The sequence below is a fragment of the Jaculus jaculus genome, chromosome 2, assembly GCF_020740685.1.
Source record: "Jaculus jaculus isolate mJacJac1 chromosome 2, mJacJac1.mat.Y.cur, whole genome shotgun sequence".
Lineage (NCBI taxonomy): Eukaryota > Metazoa > Chordata > Mammalia > Rodentia > Dipodidae > Jaculus > Jaculus jaculus.
Window position 1 is genome coordinate 198,092,078 of NC_059103.1, and position 18,584 is coordinate 198,110,661.

Sequence of the window (18,584 nt, forward strand, 5' to 3'; positions counted from 1 at the left end):
TTCAGAAAGTCTTTGCCAAGATCAATATGTTGAAGGGTTCCCCTGCTTTTTCCTGTAGCAGTTTCAGAGTTTCAGGTCTGATGTTAAGGTCTTTAATCCATTTGGACTTAATTCTTGTGCATGGCGAGAGAGAGGATCTATTTTCATCCTTTTGCAGATATATATCCAGTTTTCCCAACACCATTTGCTGAAGAGGCTGTCTTTTCTCCAATGAGTATTTTTGGCATTTTTATCGAATATCAGGTGGCTATAGCTACTTGGGCTTACATCTGGATCGTATTCTGTTCCACTGATCTACGTGTCTGTTTTTGTGCCAATACCATGCTGTTTTTGTTACTATGGCTCTGTAGTATAGGTTAAAATCAGGTATGGTGATGCCACCTGCCTTATTTTTGTTGCTCAGTATTATTTTAGAGATACGAGGTTTTTTGTGATTCCAAATGAATTTGAATGGATAGTTTTTCAGGATAAAGTAACCTTGGTTGACAGTTGTTATCTTTCAGGGCTTGAAATACATCACTCCAAGCCCTTCTGGCTTTAAAAGTTTGTGTTGAATAATGTTCTGTAATCCTGATGGGCTTGCTTTTGTAGGTAACTTGATTTTTCTCTCTAACGGCTTTTAATATTTTTTCTTTGGTTTGTGTGTTTGGAAGTTTGATTATAATATGGTGAGGAGAGGTTTTTTCCAGGTTTTGTCTGGCTGGGGTTCTAAAGGCTTTCTGTATCTGTATTGGCACCTCTTTCCCAATTTGGGGGAAATTTTCTTTTATGATTTTGTTGAAGATACCTACTATGCCTTTGGAGTGGAATTCTTCTCTTTCTACTATGCCCTGAATTCTTATATTTGATCTTTTCATAGTGTCCCTAATATCTTGAAATTCCCACTCATACTTTTCTATTAATTTGTCTTTCTCTTTGTTGGACTGTATTAGATCTGCCACCTGATCTTCTAGCTTAGATATTCTGTCCTCTCCTTCATCCATTCTACTGGTGAGATTTTCTACAGAGTTTTTTTTTATTTCATTAACTGTGTTCTTCATTGCTAGTAATTCTGACTGGTTTTTCTTTGTTATTTCTATTTCCTTATTTATGTCTTGTATTGCCTTCTTTATTTCATGAAATTGGTATCCTGCGTCTTCTTTGATTCCTTTGATTTCCTCTTTGAGTTCCTCTTTGATGCCTTTGATTTGTTCTCTGACTTCTTTGAACATATTTACAATCATTGTTTTGAAATCTTTCTCAGGCATTTGCTCTAACTCGTTCTCACCGGAGGTCATTTCTGATGCATTAATACTTTTAGGTGGATTTATATTGTCTAGCTTTTTAGTGTTTCTTGTGTTATAAAGTATATATTTTTGCATCTTGGATTAATTTAATGCTTGGATTTTCTAGCTAGCTGGGTATTCTTAGCTGTATCAATCAATCTGATGTTACATATCTTCAGGGTAGCAGCTTAGGGTGTTAGGTGTGGCTCTCAAGACTCTTAGAGTATCTATAAAAGTGACCCTAGGTTTTGGGTTTGCCTGCTATGAGAGTATTCAAGTAGGCTGAGTGGAACAAAATACAGACAGATTCTAAAATTTAACTAAACAACGTACACTTTTCAAAAAACAGCACAGAGTATTTATCCAAGAGTAGGTATTATGACAACCAGATCCTTAGGATGTTTGGTGTCTCACACCCTTAATCCTGACAACAAGGAGGTTAAGATTTCTGGTCTGTTGAGGGTTCCACAAGTCAGCTTGTGATCAAGTGAGACCCTTTCCTAATGTATAACAGAAGAGGAAATAAAGCCACTATAAATCAAGAAGCAACAAATAACAAGCCCAAAATACAGCTTATTTAAGAATGGCAAATCTGACCATCCATCAGATTTGACATATGATTTATCCTGATATGGAAGGTGCAGTTAGCACTTCCAGTTCAGGGCTATATGCCAGGTTTATTAGGCGTGTACTGACCTGGTGTAATCCCAGTTAACTTTTGGGATGATTTTGGTCTCACTTATGCTGCGCTCCCGCTTGGGTCCCTCTTTGGTGCACTGTGGGTTCAAGTAGGCTGGCTGGGATGTTCGATTGCTGCTCTGGTTGCCAGTGCTAGTATCGCCCTCCACTGGTCTCTGGTGCTTGCTGGCGCTTGTACTGGTGGTGGGGGAGGGGAGGCTGTTGATGGTGGCTCTTTTTCTCTCGCTGGTCCTCGTAATCCTCTACTTCGTGATCCGCTCCTCCATTGTTCACTGCGGTTCTCCATGTTTCTTGAGTTTTGGAAGCGCTCCAGTGTGAGTGGAAAATCCCCTCACCTGGCTTTTCCTGCTGCTCAAGCTGAGCCTGGCAGCTGTGGCCCCATGGGCCTGGTGCTGCCACTGCTGCAGCCACTTCTGCCTGCCTATGTGGGTTCTAGATGCTCTGGAACGCTCCTACTTCTCTGCTGCCGCTTTAATTTTTTATACACCTCACTTTTTAGTAGAAGGGTGTATTTTGCTGGTTTTTTTTTTTTTTTTTTTTTTTTTTTGCCTTTTTGTCCCCTAGGCTGGTTCCTACACCACCATCTTCGCTGGAAGTCTTTTTTTTTGGTCTCACTCTAGCACAGACTGATCTGGAATTCACTATGGAGTTTCAGGGTGGCCTCGAACTCATGGCAGTCCTCCTACCTCTGCCTCCCGAATGCTGGGATTAAAGGCGTGCACCACGACGCCTGGCTTCCAGTTTTGTTTTTTAATGATTGTGACTGTGTAAATAAACTTGTTCATTACTGAGCCAATATATGTAGTATGATTATATTTCCTCTTGTTCATTTCTTTTGAAATATCTTTATTTGAGAGAGCAGAGAGAGAAGAGGGAAGAGAGAATGGGCGCACCAGGGCCTCCAGCTGCAGCAAATAAACTTCAGGTGTATCGCCCCTTTGTGCATCTGGCTTATGTGGGTCCTCAGGAATCAAACATGGGTCCTTTGGCTTTACAGGCAAGTGGCCTTAACTGCTAAGCCATCTCTCCAGCCCTTGTTCAAATTTTTGTTTTTCCTGTTTTCTTGAACTTAAGTGTCACATATTTTACCTATTGGCTTTGATCTAGCTAAGAGTTGTTACCCTCTGTGTAAATTGCGCAGTCTCCCAGTGAATACATCCTTCCCCAGCACACTCCTCCCTAGACCCCTATTCCTTGCTTGCATGGAGAAGGATGAGGGACTCTGGAGGCCTGCTTCCATGGCAGGGAGGAGCCTGCAGTGTTAGATCTACCAGGAAGGGATCTGTGAGCTGGGACTTAGGATTTTAACTGAGGAAATCTCCATATGAGGATGATTCTTTTCTGGGTACCTTGTCAGGAACAGGCCTTTCTCAACTGAGGGCGAGGGTCTCCTTGGTGGAGAAAGGGATTTGAGGTAAAGCATGGCCTGGTGGTAAAAGTGGTTTGTTAACATTTTGGTGACTTAAAAGGCCTGTATTGCTGGCACTTACTACATTGTACATACTGACTTACTGCAGAGGGTTTTAAAACAGGTTACATAGGAAATATGACATTCAAGATACAAAGCACTGATAGTAGATTTTTCACTGTGGTCATAGAGTATATTAGGGACAGCTGCATTCAAATGATAATTTCTTCATATTTGAGTGTGTGAACATTCACACACACACAGGATAACTTGGATGTTAGTCCTTGCCTTCCACCTTATTCAAAGACATATTCTCTTTATTGCTTGCTGCTGTGTACATGAGGTCAGCTGGCCTATCAGCTGAGGATTATCCTGTCTCCGTCTCCCAGTCCGCTGTTCCACCACTTATTTCGCTATAGGCATGCTGGGATTACAGATGTGTGCTACCACATCAAGCTTTACATAGGTTCTGGAAATCTGAGCTCAGGTCGTCTTGTCCAGCAAGTGCTGTTATATGTTGAGCCATCTCTGTAGGTCCCCCCCCCCCCCCAAGTGATAGTCTTAAAGTGTGTTTCATGAAAAAATCCTTTCAGGGCTGGGGAGATGGTTTAGTGGGTAAAGTGCTTACCATGTAGGCATGAGGACCTGAGTTTGGATCCCTACCCATGTAAACTACCCTGAGAAGGGGGCTGGAGAGATGGCTCAGCGGTTAAGTACTTGCCTGTGAAGGCTAAGGACCTGGTTCGAGGCTTGATTCTCCAAGACCCGCATAAGCCAGATGCACAAGGTGGTGCATGCATCTGGAGTTGTTTGCAGTGGCTGGAGGCCCTGGCATGCCCAGTCTCTCTCTCTCTGCCTCTTTCTCTCTCTGTCACTCTCAAGTAAATAAATAAAAGTAAACAAAAATAAATTTAAAAAATACCCTGAGAAGAAGCAGTGCTCAGGTAAAATCACTGAGACAGACAACTAAGAATCCAGACCTTTAGATGGCCTTCATGACTGAAGAGTCCATAGTGTCTTTCATGTGAATCTATCAGACCTCATGGATGGTAGGGACCCTATAGTCACTTATTTGGAGCTACTGTGTGCAGGTACTGCCTGTTATATGAAACTTACTAACATTTGTGATTCAGGAATTATGGGTGAAAGATTATATCATAGTCATAGTAGCTTCCATTTTTGTGTGTGTCATGTAAATTCTGAATCTTTCTTAATTCTTAATAATTGTTTTGAGGAAGGGTATCACTAGCCCAGGCTAGTCTTGAACTCACAGAAATTCTTATACCCCACCCTTGTTGGTGGTGTAATTAAAGCCGAGAGTCACTGCATCCAGCCCTTAGTTACTTCTTTTTTAAAGAATATTTTTACTTATTTATTTGCAAGCAGAGAGAGATAGAAGAGAGACAGAGAGAATGGGCACACCAGGGCCTCTAGCCACTATAGAAGATCTCCAGATGCTTGAACCTGTTTGTGCACCTGGCTTTATGTGGGCACTGGGGAATTGAACCTTAGGCTTGTAGGCAAGCGCCTTAACAGCTGAGCCATCTTTCCAGCCCTCCTATTTAACTCTTTATAGCAGCCCAGTAAGGTAATGGTGTACTGTTCCCATATTATAGATGTGAAACTGAGCTTAGGGAAATTAAGAAATTTGCCTGGAAGTTTCACATAACAATATGAATGTGTTCAGTTCCTTTCATTAGAGGTCCACAGTGCATAGATGGGTCATGCCAGATAGGAAAGCAGTACCATTCATTAAGCTACCAGTGACCCTTTCCCTCCTAGTTGCACTTCCTTTAAAAATGTATTATCCATATTAAACTGCATTATCATTATTTCAGTAAAGCTTGCAAATAATGCTGTCAGGTACCTGGTTCCTGGCTTGTACTGAGGGAGAGAGGGAGGAATGTAGTTTTATGGAGTACTTGTAAACAGGGAAGCTAGGTATGGGTTACATGTCTGTAATCTCAGCATTTTGGAGACAGGGATTAGAATGATGGCTAGACCTCTTTGTCAGCCTGACTGGATTGAGAATGTATGGAAACAAACTCCTGTGTTATCTGTGAGACTTCTCAGAAACTTGAGAACAAGCTGAGGAAGGAAGGCCTACACAGAATGTGGGCAGCACCATCCCGCAGGCTGGGATGACTGAATAAAAAGAGAAAGTGAGCGGACCACCACCATTCATCTCTTTCTGCTTCCTGACTGTGGACAAAGTGTGACCAGCTGCTTCATGCTCCTGCTGGCCTGCCCTCCCCACAGTTGTGGACCAGGCCCTCTGCAACTGTAAGCCAAGTTTTTCCTCTCTTCAGTTGCTTCTTGTCACATATTTTGTCATAACAGCAAGAAAAGTAACTAGTACAGAGTGTCTGTTTGATTTATGTAATTTGGTTTATTTGTGCCCAAAAGATATTTCTTTTGATATAATAGATGTCTTAGAAGTTGAATTATTTTAGGGATTTTCCATGTTGTATCTGTGGAGAAGTTTTACCAGTTTTGTAGGTTAATAAAAACTATTTTTTTTCTGACATTTGTGAGACAGATTTAGTTATACAATTTTCGACTCTGTCTTTTAGTTAATCAGCTATAACAGGGGACAATTATGTTTTAAATTTTTAGAAATAAGAAAATATACAGTGAATAAAAGTATACCTTGGGCTGGAGAGATGGCTTAACGCTTAAGTGCTTGCCTGTGAAGCCTAAGGACCCTGGTTCGATGCTTGATTCCCCAGGACCCATGTTAGCCAGATGCACAAGGGGGCACATGCATCTGGAGTTTGTTTGCAGGGGCTGAAGGCCCTGGCACACCCATTCTCTCTAAGTCTCTATCTGCCTCTTTGTCTGTCTGTTGCTCTCAAATAAATAAATAAATAAAAATAAAACAAAAAACGTATACCTCACTGAACTTGAGGTTTAATTACAGTTGTAAATTGAATTTCTTAAAAGTATGCATGAAAGTTATTACTTTTTGGTATTTAAATCCTTGTGTATGTGTGTGGCGTGTGTACATGCTCATGTGGAGGTCAGAGGACAATCTTGCGTGTCAGTCCTCCCCTTCCACCTTGTTAGAGACAGGATATCTTGTTTGCTTGCTGGCCTTTGAACTTCTGGAGGTTCTCCTGTCTCTGCCTTCCATCTCACTGTAGGAGTGTTGGGGTTATAGACACATGTACTGCAGCATCCAGTTTCACACAGGTCCTCATGCTTGGGTAGCAAGTAATTTAACCACTGAAACATCTCACTAGTCCACTTTTTGGGTACCTTTTGATATTCCATTGAGCTGCTATTTTGCACATTTTCTCAGTAAATTGTTGCTTAAAAAGCCATAACAGGGATGGGGAGATGGCTCAGGGTTTAAAGTCACTTGCTTTCAAAGTCTGCTGGCCCAGGTCATGTAAAGCCAGATGCCAAAGGGACACATGCAGCTGGAGTTCATTATCAGTTGCAAGAGGCCCTGACGCACCCATTCTCTCTTTTTCTCCTTCCCCCATTTTCCCTCCCTCACATTTTCTTTCTCTCCCCCTCCTTACTTTCCTCCTCTCACTCTCCCTCTGCCTCCCAGGTAAATAAAGTAAATATATCTTTATTATATATAGTTTTATCATATGTAAAAAGCCATGCTGGGTGTAGAGGTGCACACCTTTAATCTCAGCACTTGGGAGGCAAAGATAGGGGAATTGTTGTGAGTTAAAGGCCAGCCTGGAACTATAGAGAGAGTTCCTGGACAGCTTGGGCTTAGAGTGAGATCCTACCTCAAACAAACAAACAAACAAACAAACAAAAAATTAAAGAAAGGCTCACTGTAGTGGGTGGGAGAGGAATTGCAGTTGAAAGTGTGTGGTTATGGTCTGATTTTTAAGAATCAGTTCTTCCTTTGACTTTTGGAAATGTGTCTGTTATTTTAAATGGTGAACTTGACTTCTGGTTAAGATGGCTGCGTAGGTACCACGCCAAAGCAGCCTAGGGGGAAAAAAGACCAAAAAAAACCTCAGCAAAATACACACTTTTACTAAAAAGTGAGGTGTATAGGAAATTGAAGCTGCAGCGGAGAAGTAGAAGAGTTCCAGAGCATCCAGAGCCTGCACAGGAGGGAAAAGCGGCTCCGCGGCCGCGGCGTACCAGAAAGCCGCCAGACTTGGCTCGAGCCGCAGGAAAAGCCAGGTGCCGGAGCTTCCCTCACACCGCGCTCTCCGCAACTTGGGAAACGTGAGGGGAGAGCGGCAGCGAGCAACGGAGGAGCAGACCGCGAGGTAGAAGAACACGTAGAACAGCGAGAGATTCAGACCAGCCGCGGCTCCCTCCCCTCCCCCACCGCCTGAACCCAGTTCCAGCGAACAGAGCAGCGGCCCGGGACCCGGCCACGCCAACTTGGGCTGACAACGGGACCCAAGCAGGAGCAGAGTTCGGCAGCAACATCAGCGGCTCCAGCACCGGTAACAGAAGCCCCAGCAGCAGACCCAGGAGTGGCAGCAGCGGCAGACTCGGCAGCAGCAGCTTCGGGGGAGCAGCGGCAGTGCACACAGCAGCAGCAGCTTCAGCAGCAGTGGTGGCTCCAGCAGCAGCAGAGGCAGCAGCAGAGGCAGCAGCAGCGGCTCAGTTTGCCCCGTAGGAAAAGCAAGTGCCCAGCTCCAGAAATCAGAACAGCAGCCCGACGACCCAGGCAGCAACTTGACTGAGACCAAAATCACCCAAGGTAACTGGGATTGCACCAGGGAAGGGTCTCACTTGGTTGCAAGCTGACTTGGATCCCTCAATAGACCAGAAATCTTAACCTCTTTGTTGATAGAGGATCTGGTCGTTATAATAACTACTCTTGCATACATACTCGGGGCTGTTTTTGATTGAATGTGTACAGTGTTTAGTTAAATTTTAGAATCTACCTGTATTTTATTCCACTCAGCCTGCTTGAATACTCCTATAGCAGGGAAACTCAACCCCTAAGAACATCTTTGTAGATACTCTGAGAGTCTTAAGAGCCACACCTAACACCTTAAGGTCCTACCCTGAAAATATATTACATCAAATCAATTGATACAGCTAAGAATACACAGCTAGCTAGAAAATCCAAGCATTAACTTAATCCAAGATGCAAAAATATATACATTATAACACATATAACTAAAAAGCAAGACGATATAAATCCACCTAAAAGTATTAATGCATCAGAAATGTCCTCCAGTGAGAAAGAGTTAGAGGAAATGCCTGAGAAAGAGTTTAAAAGAATGATTATAAATATGTTCAAAGAGGTCAAAGGACACATCAAAACAATCAAAGTGGAAATCAAAGAGGAAATCAAAGGAATCAAAGAAGATGCAGGACACCAATTTAATGAAATAAAGAAGGCAATACAAGACATAAATAAGGAAATAGAAATAATAAAGAAAAACCAGTCAGAATTACTAGCAATGAAGAACACAGTTAATGAAATAAAAAACTCTGTAGAAAATCTCACCAGTAGGATGGATGAGGGAGAGGACAGAATATCTAAGCTAGAAGACCAGGTGGCAGACCTAATGCAGTCCAACAAAGAGAAAGACAAACTTATAGAAAAGTATGAGTGGGAATTTCAAGATATTCGGGACACTATGAAAAGATCCAATATAAGAATTCAGTGCATAGTAGAAGGAGAAGAACTCCACTCCAGAGGCATAGTAGGCGTCTTCAACAAAATCATAGAGGAAAATTTTCCCCAAATTGGGAAAGAGGTGCCAATGCAGATACAGGAAGCCTTTAGAACCCCAGCCAGACAAAACCCAGAAAGAACCTCTCCTCGCCATATTATAATCAAACTTCCAAACACACACACCAAAGAAAAAATATTGAAAGCAGTTAGAGAGAAAAATCAAGTTACCTACAAAAGCAAGCCCATCAGGATTACAGCAGATTATTCAACACAAACTTTTAAAGCCAGAAGGGCTTGGAGTGATATATCCCAAGTTCTGAAAGATAACAACTGTCAACCAAGGTTACTTTATCCTGCAATGTTATCCATTCAAATAGATGGAGAAATAAAGACATTCCATGACAAAAGCAGGTTAAAGGAGTATTTGAAGACAAAACCAGCTCTACAGAAAATACTTGATAGAATCCTCCATGCTGAACAAAAGGAAAAGCACACATATAAGGAACCTAGAAAAAACAAGCAATACTCAAATACTAGTTAACAGAAGAGAGCGCAGGTAGAACCAGAAACACACACACACACACAAAAATGGCAAACATAAATACATACCTTTCAATAATATCTCTTAATATCAACGGCCTCAATGCCCCAACGAAAAGACATACATTTGCAGACTGGGTTAAAAAGCAGGATCCTACAATTTGTTGTCTCCAAGAAACTCACCTTTCTACAAAGGATAGACATTATCTTAGGGTGAAAGGTTTGAAGATGGTGTTTCAAGCAAATGGGCCTAGAAAACAAGCAGGGGTTGCTATCCTAATATCAGACAGGGTAGACTTTAGTCCGACGTTAGTCAAGAAAGATAAGGAAGGTCACTTTATATTGATTAAGGGCACACTCCAACAGGAGGACATTACAATCCTAAACATATATGCACCTAACATGGGGGCTCCCAAATTCGTCAAACAAACACTACTAGAACTAAGGTCACAGATAACACCAAACACAGTGGTGGTGGGTGACTTTAACACCCCACTCTCATCAACTGACAGGTCATCCAGGGAAAGAATAAACAGAGAGGCATCTGGACTAAATGAGGTCATAGAAGGAATGGACCTAACAGATATATACAGGACATTTCATCCAAAGGCTGCAGAATATACATTCTTTTCAGCAGCACATGGAACATTCTCTAAAATAGACCATATATTAGGACACAAAGCAAATCTTAAAAAATTCAGGAAAATTGAAATAATTCCTTGCATTCTATCTGACCACAATGGAATTAAACTACAAATCAGTAGCAAGAAAGGCTATAGAGCATACACAAAATCATGGAAGCTAAACAATACACTACTAAATGATGAATGGGTCAAAGAAGAATTCAAAAAGGAAATCATAAAATTTATAGAGTCAAATGATAATGAGAATACAACATACCAAAATCTCTGGGACACAATGAAGGCAGTTCTAAGAGGTAAATTTATAGCCTTAAGTGCCTATATTATGAAATTAGAAAGGTCGCAAGTAAACGATCTAATGCTTCGCCTTAAAGACTTGGAAAAAGAAGAACAAGGCAAACCAAAAATCAGTAGACGGGAAGAAATAATAAAGATTAAGGCAGAAATTAATGAAATATAAACAAAAAGAACAATCCAAAGAATTAAATGGTGAACTTGATCATTTTATGATCTAGGAAGTCCTGTACTTGAGGTGAGAATAGTCAGTGAGGTAATGAGATGCACTAAACTTAGGTTCCTGGGGCTAGTTCTGTTTCCTTAGTGGCCCTGCTCCTCTGTACTCATGGCTTGCCTGCTGTCTCTGTCTACATAGTTTTACCAGGGTGTGTTAATGTGGTGGTCACATAGTCAATCTCTTGGAAACTCAAGAGGGATTACAGGATAATCTTTTTTGCATTTTGTATGGCCTTGTTCTAACATGGTATTTTCTCCTAAGGATCTCTGCATTGACATTAGACTGAAGTGCTAATGTGCTTAGAGTTGATGACATTGCAATGCTTCAGTCAGGTGGCAGTCATACTGCAGTTGTCATTGCCTGTAGCTGCACAGTGTAGGATAGCTGTGCAAACTGCTTCTATTCCACCTAGATTTTGGGTGTCACAGTTTCACTGAACGTGAGTTAACTTTACTGTGACTAGTAAAGAAGGAAAGGATTCTGACTTAGTTGTGATTGGATACATTCTGTAATGGGGAAGGCATAGCAGCAGGAGCAGGAGGCTGACCTTGAACTCATGAGGCCTTTACCTCAGCCTTCTCAGGTGCTGGGATTATAGACTTGTCTCCAAACCCAGCTGAAGTATGATTTTATTTTTTTAAAAATACATATTTATTTGAGAAAGAGAGAATTGGCATGCCAGGATCTCAACCACTGCAATGGAACTTCAGATGCTTGAGCCACTTACAGGGCATATGTGACCTTGTGCTTGCCACACCTTTATGTGTTGGGCTTATGTGGGATCTGGAGAGTCAAACATGGGTCCTTAGGCTTTGCATGCAAGTGCCTTAACTACTAAGCATCTCTCCAGCCCCAGTACATATATGTATATGTATGTGTGTGTGTGTGTATATATATATATCTATATAATTTTTTTTTTTTTTGAGAGAGAGAGAAAGGAGGAGGGAGGGAGGCAGAGAGAATTGGGGAGAGGGAGAGAATGGGCGTACCAGGGCCTCTAGCTGCTGCAAACAAACTTCAGATGCATGCGCCACCATGTGCATCTTGCTTACGTGTGTGCTAGGAATTGAACCTGGGCCCTTAGGCTTTGTAGGCAAGTGCCTTAAACACTAAGTCAGCCCTGAAGTGTGATTTATTTTTTTTTGTGTAACCCTCCCATTCCTTCTTAGTCACAAGCTTATGTATGTGTTTCCCTTGCTAACTCATTGTTCTGTCCGTAGTCAGAATGGCACCCACATAGATTCAGTTTCTCTCTTGTTCTTGTCATTTGTCATTTTCTGTGACTTGACCTTTGGAAGTCCCCTCAGATCATTTCTGTGTGCTCTGACATATCATGAGTTTTTTCTAAATGTTCCCTTCCTGTTTGGCCTGGAACCTGTTCTGTTTATTTCTTGCAGATTCCCATCCCACTGAAATAGCTGTGATTCCCTTTAGTAGGACTAGAGGCTCAGTTTGAGTTCTAGGCCTGCTCTTTTGCCACAGGGTGGCACCAGTCATCACCATTTTCCTACAAATGTGCTAGTTCCTCTCTACACATGTGCTCCTCTCTACACAGTGCTCTGGACTCAAGCAATACCTTTTCATGTCCACTTGAGGTTGGGTCTGTCCAGGTTTGTGGGCTCTTAAGTAGTTAGTCCTACATGTTCCTTTATGCTTTGATGTTTTGATGGTTGAGGGATGAGTGACATTTATTCTCAGATAAGTGAGTTAGCTTACCTTGAGGTTCCCCTTTTTCCAGGATACCTATGCTAGATTGCTTTGTGTGTGTGTGTGTGTGTGTGTGTGTGTGTGTGTGTGTAGGCCAGAGGTTGATGTTGGGTGTCTTCCTCTGTTGTGCTCCACCTGATTCTTTGGGACAGGGTCTCAACTGAACCTGGTGTTCACAAGTCTGGCTATACTAACTAGCAAGTGAATCTTAGGGATACTTGGTCTCCGCTTCCTCAGGACTGGGTGTATGGGTATAAACCACCTTGCCTAGATAGACATGTTTGGAATCTGAACTCGTAACCATACTTGTATGGCCAGAGCTTTACCCACGGAGCCATCTTCCTATCTCCCCTTCCAGATTTCTTTTACAAATCTCATGCCAATAAAGCTTTTGTCACCAGAGCTAGGCCTGATTTTGGAAACACTGAACAAGGAGCAGTGGACCCATAAAATGTACCAGGAGTCCCTGACCTGAAGTGGTCACATGTTCCTCCTCCAGAGTTTGTCTTGGCTTCCTGAAGTATGTGTATTAGTTACTTTTAATTTTTGCTGTGACAAAATACTCAAGAAATACAATGTAAGGAAAAACTTGATTGTTTTGACTCATAGTTGGAGGGTATAGTTCTTCATGGCAGGGAAGGTGGGTGGCACCAGGATTGTGAGGTGGTTGGTCATGTGACTCCTTCAGTCAGAAAGCAGAGAGATAAATGTTTGGTGCTCAGCTCTCCAACAGTCTTTCTTTACTTTTTTCATTATTTATTTGCAAGGGGGGGGGGAGAGGGGGAGGGAAGGAGAGAGAGGGAGAAAGGGGGGAGGGAGAGAGGGAGGGTGGGAGGGAGAGAAAATGAATACATGAATGAATATGGGCATGCCAGGGATTCCTTTCCATTGTAGACCAACTCCAGACACTCTGGCTTTATGTGGGTACTGGGGAATCAAAGTCTGGCTGTTAGGTTTTACAAGCAAGTGACTGGTCTGCCATCTCTCCAATGCCACCATCTCCAATTCTTTCTCCTCTCTATTTAGTCTGGTACTTCAGTCCAAGGGATGGTGCCATCCATAATAAGGATGGATCTTTTCAGTTGCCTTTCTGTAGACATATTCATAGACAAAAATGCATTTCCATGATGATTCTAAATCCAGTCAAGTTGACAGTCATTAATGATTAATCATTATATAATATTAATCATTGTAATGTCTTTTTCTTTTTCTTTACAATGTCGTTTTATAGTTGGCCAAAGGTTGGCATTTCAATTTAGGCTAGATGCCTTTGTGTTCCCACCATTTCTCTCTAAATGTGCATCAGCTGCTCTTCTGAACATAATACCAATACTATCAGATGTTGTGGCTGCATCCTGCTACCTAGAATGAGGCTTAGTGACATACCCAGGCAAGAGAGTACAGTCTTGCACCACATGCTGTGCAAGTCTCAAGAAGTTCTGAAGGTCTGGCCTGCCTTGGGCTACTTTCCAGTGCCTTCAAAGAGGTGTTTTTTTTTTTTTTAAATAGGATTTTGCCCAATTTCTGTAGGTATTTATGGAAGGAATTGCTTTAAAAAAAATAAAAAAACAAGCAAACAAAAAACCTGGCATAAAACAAAAACAACAGTGAGAATGAATGGGCACCCAGACCTCCTGCCAGTACAAATCAACTCCAAATACGTGAACCACTTTGTGCATCTGGCTTATGTGGGTCCTGGAGAGTTGAATTTGGATCATCAGGCTTTGCAAGCAAGAACCTTTTAACCACTGAGACTCTAGCCCTTTAATTGAGAAATTAAAAAAAAAATTACTTAAGGCTAGGCATGGTGGTACACACCTTTAATCCCAGCACTCAGGAAGCAGGGGTAGGAGGACTGCTGTGAGCCCAAGGCCAGGCTGGGACTACAGAGTGGGATTCAGGTCAGCCTGGGCTAGAGTGAGACCCTACCTTTAAAAAGAAATTATTTATCTTGTGGTTGTGTGCACATGTACATGTATGCATGCCAGGGTTTCTTGCCATTGTAATGAAAGCTTTATGTGGGTGGCTGAGGATTTGAACTCAGGCCAGAAGTCTCTGCAATCAAGTGTCTTTAACTATTAACCATCTCCTCAGGCTCCTTTATTTATTTATTTATTTATTTTTGGTTTTTCTTTTTTTAAGATATATTTTATTTATTTATTTATAACAGGGAAAGAATGGGTACATCAGGGCCTCTAGCCACTGCAAATGAACTCCAGACACATGTGCTCCCTTGTGCATCTGGCTTATGTGGGCCATGGGGAATCGAACTGGAGTCCTTTGGCTTTGCAGACAAACACCTTAACTGCTAAGCCATCTCTCTAGCCCTTGAGACTAAGCCAACATAAAAGCTTTCCTCCAATTAGCCACTTTTGGTCAGGTGCCTTACCTCATCAATAAGAAGGTAGCTGCATCATGATATGTGTATGCATGCATCAGGATGCATGACATCACTGCACTGAGTGCTTCTCCCTGTTACTCTTGCAGAGCTGGTCCTGTGTTCTGTATGGCCTGTGTGTGTACCTCTCTACCTTTGCACACAGCTTGAGGTATTCAGCATACCTAGAATGGCACTTGATAAGTGTTAAGTGTTCCCTAGATAATTCTGAACAAATGGAAGGTCAATTGTTAGGATAGCTTTCAGATACTTGAGGATGTTGCTAGTTAATGGCACCTAGGTTGAAGAATTTTTAAAAATATTTTATTTATTGGGAGGAGAGAGAAAAAGGGAGAGGATGAGAGGGAGAGAAAATGAGTGCACCACTTTGTGCTTCTGGCTTTATATGGGTACTGGGGAATTGAACCTGGGATGTTAGGCATTGCAGGCTAGTGCCTTAACGGCACAGCCATCTCTCGAGCCCCATGAAGAATAATCAAGAAATTTGGGGTTGGAAATGCCAAAGGCTCACTTCATACTAGCTAAATTAAGAAAATACTATTTCATGTAATTTGTAATTCAAGTGTTTGAGTCTGTTTCACTGTGCTTGGAATCTGGGTTCAAAGGTGTCAACATTTCCTTCCCCTGTCCCATCCCCTCCTCCTGTCTAGTCCTATAGGGCTCGCATTGATGTGGAGAGTTGTACTGTGGTGACCCCACGTTGGCACATGAAGGATCTGGCTCTCTGAAGTGGGATGCTATCACTAAACAGCAGTGCTGCTAGGGTAGGCCTACATGGCAGTGGCCACATTTTACTCGGTGTCACTGATGTGCCTGCTTTTTTGTCCCCACTCTTAGGAAAAGAAATCCCATGTGTGTGAGTAGGTCTGCCTTTATTAAGAGAGTGCTTTAGGAGGTAAGGCTTGTAGGTCACACTCTGTGCTAGGAAACTGCATTTGATCAAAGTTGTCTTAACTCTGAAACATAGCTTTTCAGACATGTAAGTAGCTTCTTTAAAATACTGGGAAAAATTCAGTAGTATGACTTTGGAAGTAATAATTACTTTTGCTAAAAAAAGGTAAAAAAATTTGCCTAAGGAAGATCTGTTATCTGTCAGTATTTGAGTTGAAGGTGGCAATATAAGTCATTATCAAAAGCCAAAAGAAAAGAAAAAGTTGGGGGGTGAAAGAGGGAGGGAGGAAGGAAGAGAAGGAGAGCTGTTTTTAGAAGTGATCTTTACATTGCAGAATAGGAATAAGTCTGTAACAGATGGTCTCAAAATTTCACTAGCAATGTACCAGAGAGTTGACAAAATATACACATGATAAATGCTGGTATTTAAACTCAGCTAGGTAGAGAACTGTTTTTTGCTATGGGTGATTCCCCATAGAACTGTTGGTGTGGTCTAAGGCCTTTGTGTAAAGTGAGATGGGAGGCATGGGAGGCGTTTGGGCACAGGCAGGCCTTAGTCTTCATAAGCTAGGGCTAGAATGAGACCCTACCTCGAAGACTAAAAAAGAAAAAAAAGTTACTTACACATGTGTGCATGGGCATGCCAGGGCCTCTTGCTCCTGTAAATGAATGCTAGATGCTTGTGCCACTTTTTGCATCTGGCTTTGTGTCAGTGCTGAGGGATCAAATCCAGGCCAGCAGGCTTTGCAAGCAGGTGCCTTTAACCACTGAACCACCTACCCAGCCTTTTTTTTGTTTCTTTGAGGCAGGGTCTCACTGTAGTTCAGTCTCTCCTGGAATTTGCCTTGTAGCCCTAATTCACTGCCATCCTCCTACCTCAGGCTCCCGAATACTGGGATTATAGGTGTGTGCTACCAAGCTCTGTTCTGCTCACAGTTTCTTTAGAATTTTTTGTAATTATTTGTTTTTCTTGTTTGTTTCTACAATGGTTTCCATATACTAAATGATGACTTTTATTGTCCTAAATATTTTCTTATTTTATTTATTTATTTATTAGAGGAAAAGGCAGATAGAAAGAATGGGTGCACCAGGGCTTACAGCCACTGCAAGTGAACTCAAGATGCATGTGCCATCCTGTGCATCTGACTTACATGGGTACTAGGGAATCGAATCTGAGTCCTTAGGCTTTGCAGGGAAGTGAAGGCTTAACTCAAAGCCATCTCTTCAGCCCTGACTTTTTAAAATATATTTATTTATTTATTTATTTATTTATTTTTAATTTTTTTTTTATTTGAGAGTGACAGGCAGAGAAAGAAGGAGAGAGAAATTGAGAGAGAATGGGCGCACCAGGGCCTCCAGCCACTGCAAACTAACTCCAGATGCATGTGCCCCCTTGTGCATCTGGCTAACGTGGGTCCTGGGGAATTGAGCCTCAAACCGGGTTCCTTAGGCTTCACAGGCAAGCACTTAACTGCTAAGCCATCTCTCCAGCCCCGGACTTTTATTTTTATACTGGTATTTTTGTTTGTTAGCTCTATTTCATTGCTATTTGTTAACTTTTCTTCATTCTGTCTGGTATTTTAATCCTGAAAATCTCCATCACTGCCTCTTTAAAGACTTGACTTTCAGGATTTAACCCCCCCTCCTTTTTTTCCCTCCCAGTGCTGGGTATCAAATACAGAGTCTTTCACATGTGTTCGGTATGTCCTCCGTCACCAACTACATATTGATCCTTCTGAGAGAATTGGTGTGCCATGGCCTCAGCCACTGCACTCGAACTCCAGATGCTTGCACCACCTAGTGGGCACGTGTGACCTTGTGCTTGCCTTGCCCTTGTGCGTCTGGCTTATATGGTATATGGAGAGTTGAACATGGGTCCTTGGGCTTTACAGACAGGAGCCTTAACCACTCTCCAGCCCCTGAGCCTGCATTTAGTGGTTTTGTTTTTGATGGTGCTGTGGATTAAATCTGTGATATGTGCATGCCAAGCAAGCATTCTAGCACTGACCTACACCCCAGCCTTGTATCTAGCACAGTTTATATGCCACACGAGTCACCTTTTAAAGCTATAAAGGTACCACCATCACCTTTGGGACTTCCATTAATTCCAAAGAGACTCTGTCCCAGTGGCAGTCACTATCCATTTCTCTTAGCCCCAGTCCGAGGAGACCTCTGGTCTTTGTCACGGTGCAGATGGACACTGAAAAGGAGCCTGCTGCCTAGACTCAGCACGGCAATGTGTGAGGCTCAGGTGTTGCATATATTAATGTTTCATTCATTTTTGCTGCAGAGTAATATTGGTAATAAATTTGCTACATTTGCTTTTGAAATTTAGCTTGACAGAACCATTTTTTGGACAAAATCTGGTCCTCTGGCAGAAATTTTCTATGGATGTGAGCCCAGATTCCCAGCCATGTTCTTGGAGCTGGTAAGTGAATCCCAAAAGTACAAGTAGCTTTAGAAGGTTCTTCAAGCTCTGCAGTGTTAGCTCCTTCTTCCCCACTGCCTTCCAGCAGGGGACTTTTATGTTCAAGCTTTGCAGTGTTAGCCCCTTCTTCCCCACTGCCTTCCAGCAGGGGACTTTTATGTTCAAGCTTTGCAGTGTTAGCTCCTTCTTCCCCGCTGCCTTCCAGCAGGTGACTTTTATGTTCAAGCTCTGCAGTGTTAGCTCCTTCTTCCCCACTGCCTTCCAGCAGGGGACTTTTATGTTCAAGCTTTGTAGTTAGCTCCTTCTTCCCCGCTGCCTTCCAGCAGGGGACTTTTATGTTCAAGCTCTGCAGTGTTAGCCCCTTCTTCCCCACTGCCTTCCAGCAGGGGACTTTTATGTTCAAGCTCTGCAGTGTTAGCTCCTTCTTCCCCGCTACCTTCCAGCAGGGGACTTTTGAGTGTCATTCATTTTTC

The 18,584-nt window shown here is 42.3% G+C and overlaps 1 protein-coding gene across 10 annotated transcripts in view; it reads left to right on the top strand.

Annotated features, from left to right (window-relative positions):
* Ptk2 (protein tyrosine kinase 2) overlaps positions 1–18,584 on the top strand; it is a 296,868-nt gene that overhangs the window by 50,879 nt on the left and 227,405 nt on the right. Inside the window, exon 1 of one of the 10 annotated variants that reach the window (XM_045143859.1) lies at positions 18,093–18,111. The exons of the other annotated variants lie outside the window; for them this stretch is intronic. The gene's annotated coding sequence lies outside the window, so the exon portion shown is untranslated. Of the gene's footprint in view, positions 1–18,092; positions 18,112–18,584 lie in introns of those variants that run through there. 10 annotated transcript variants of the gene reach the window in all.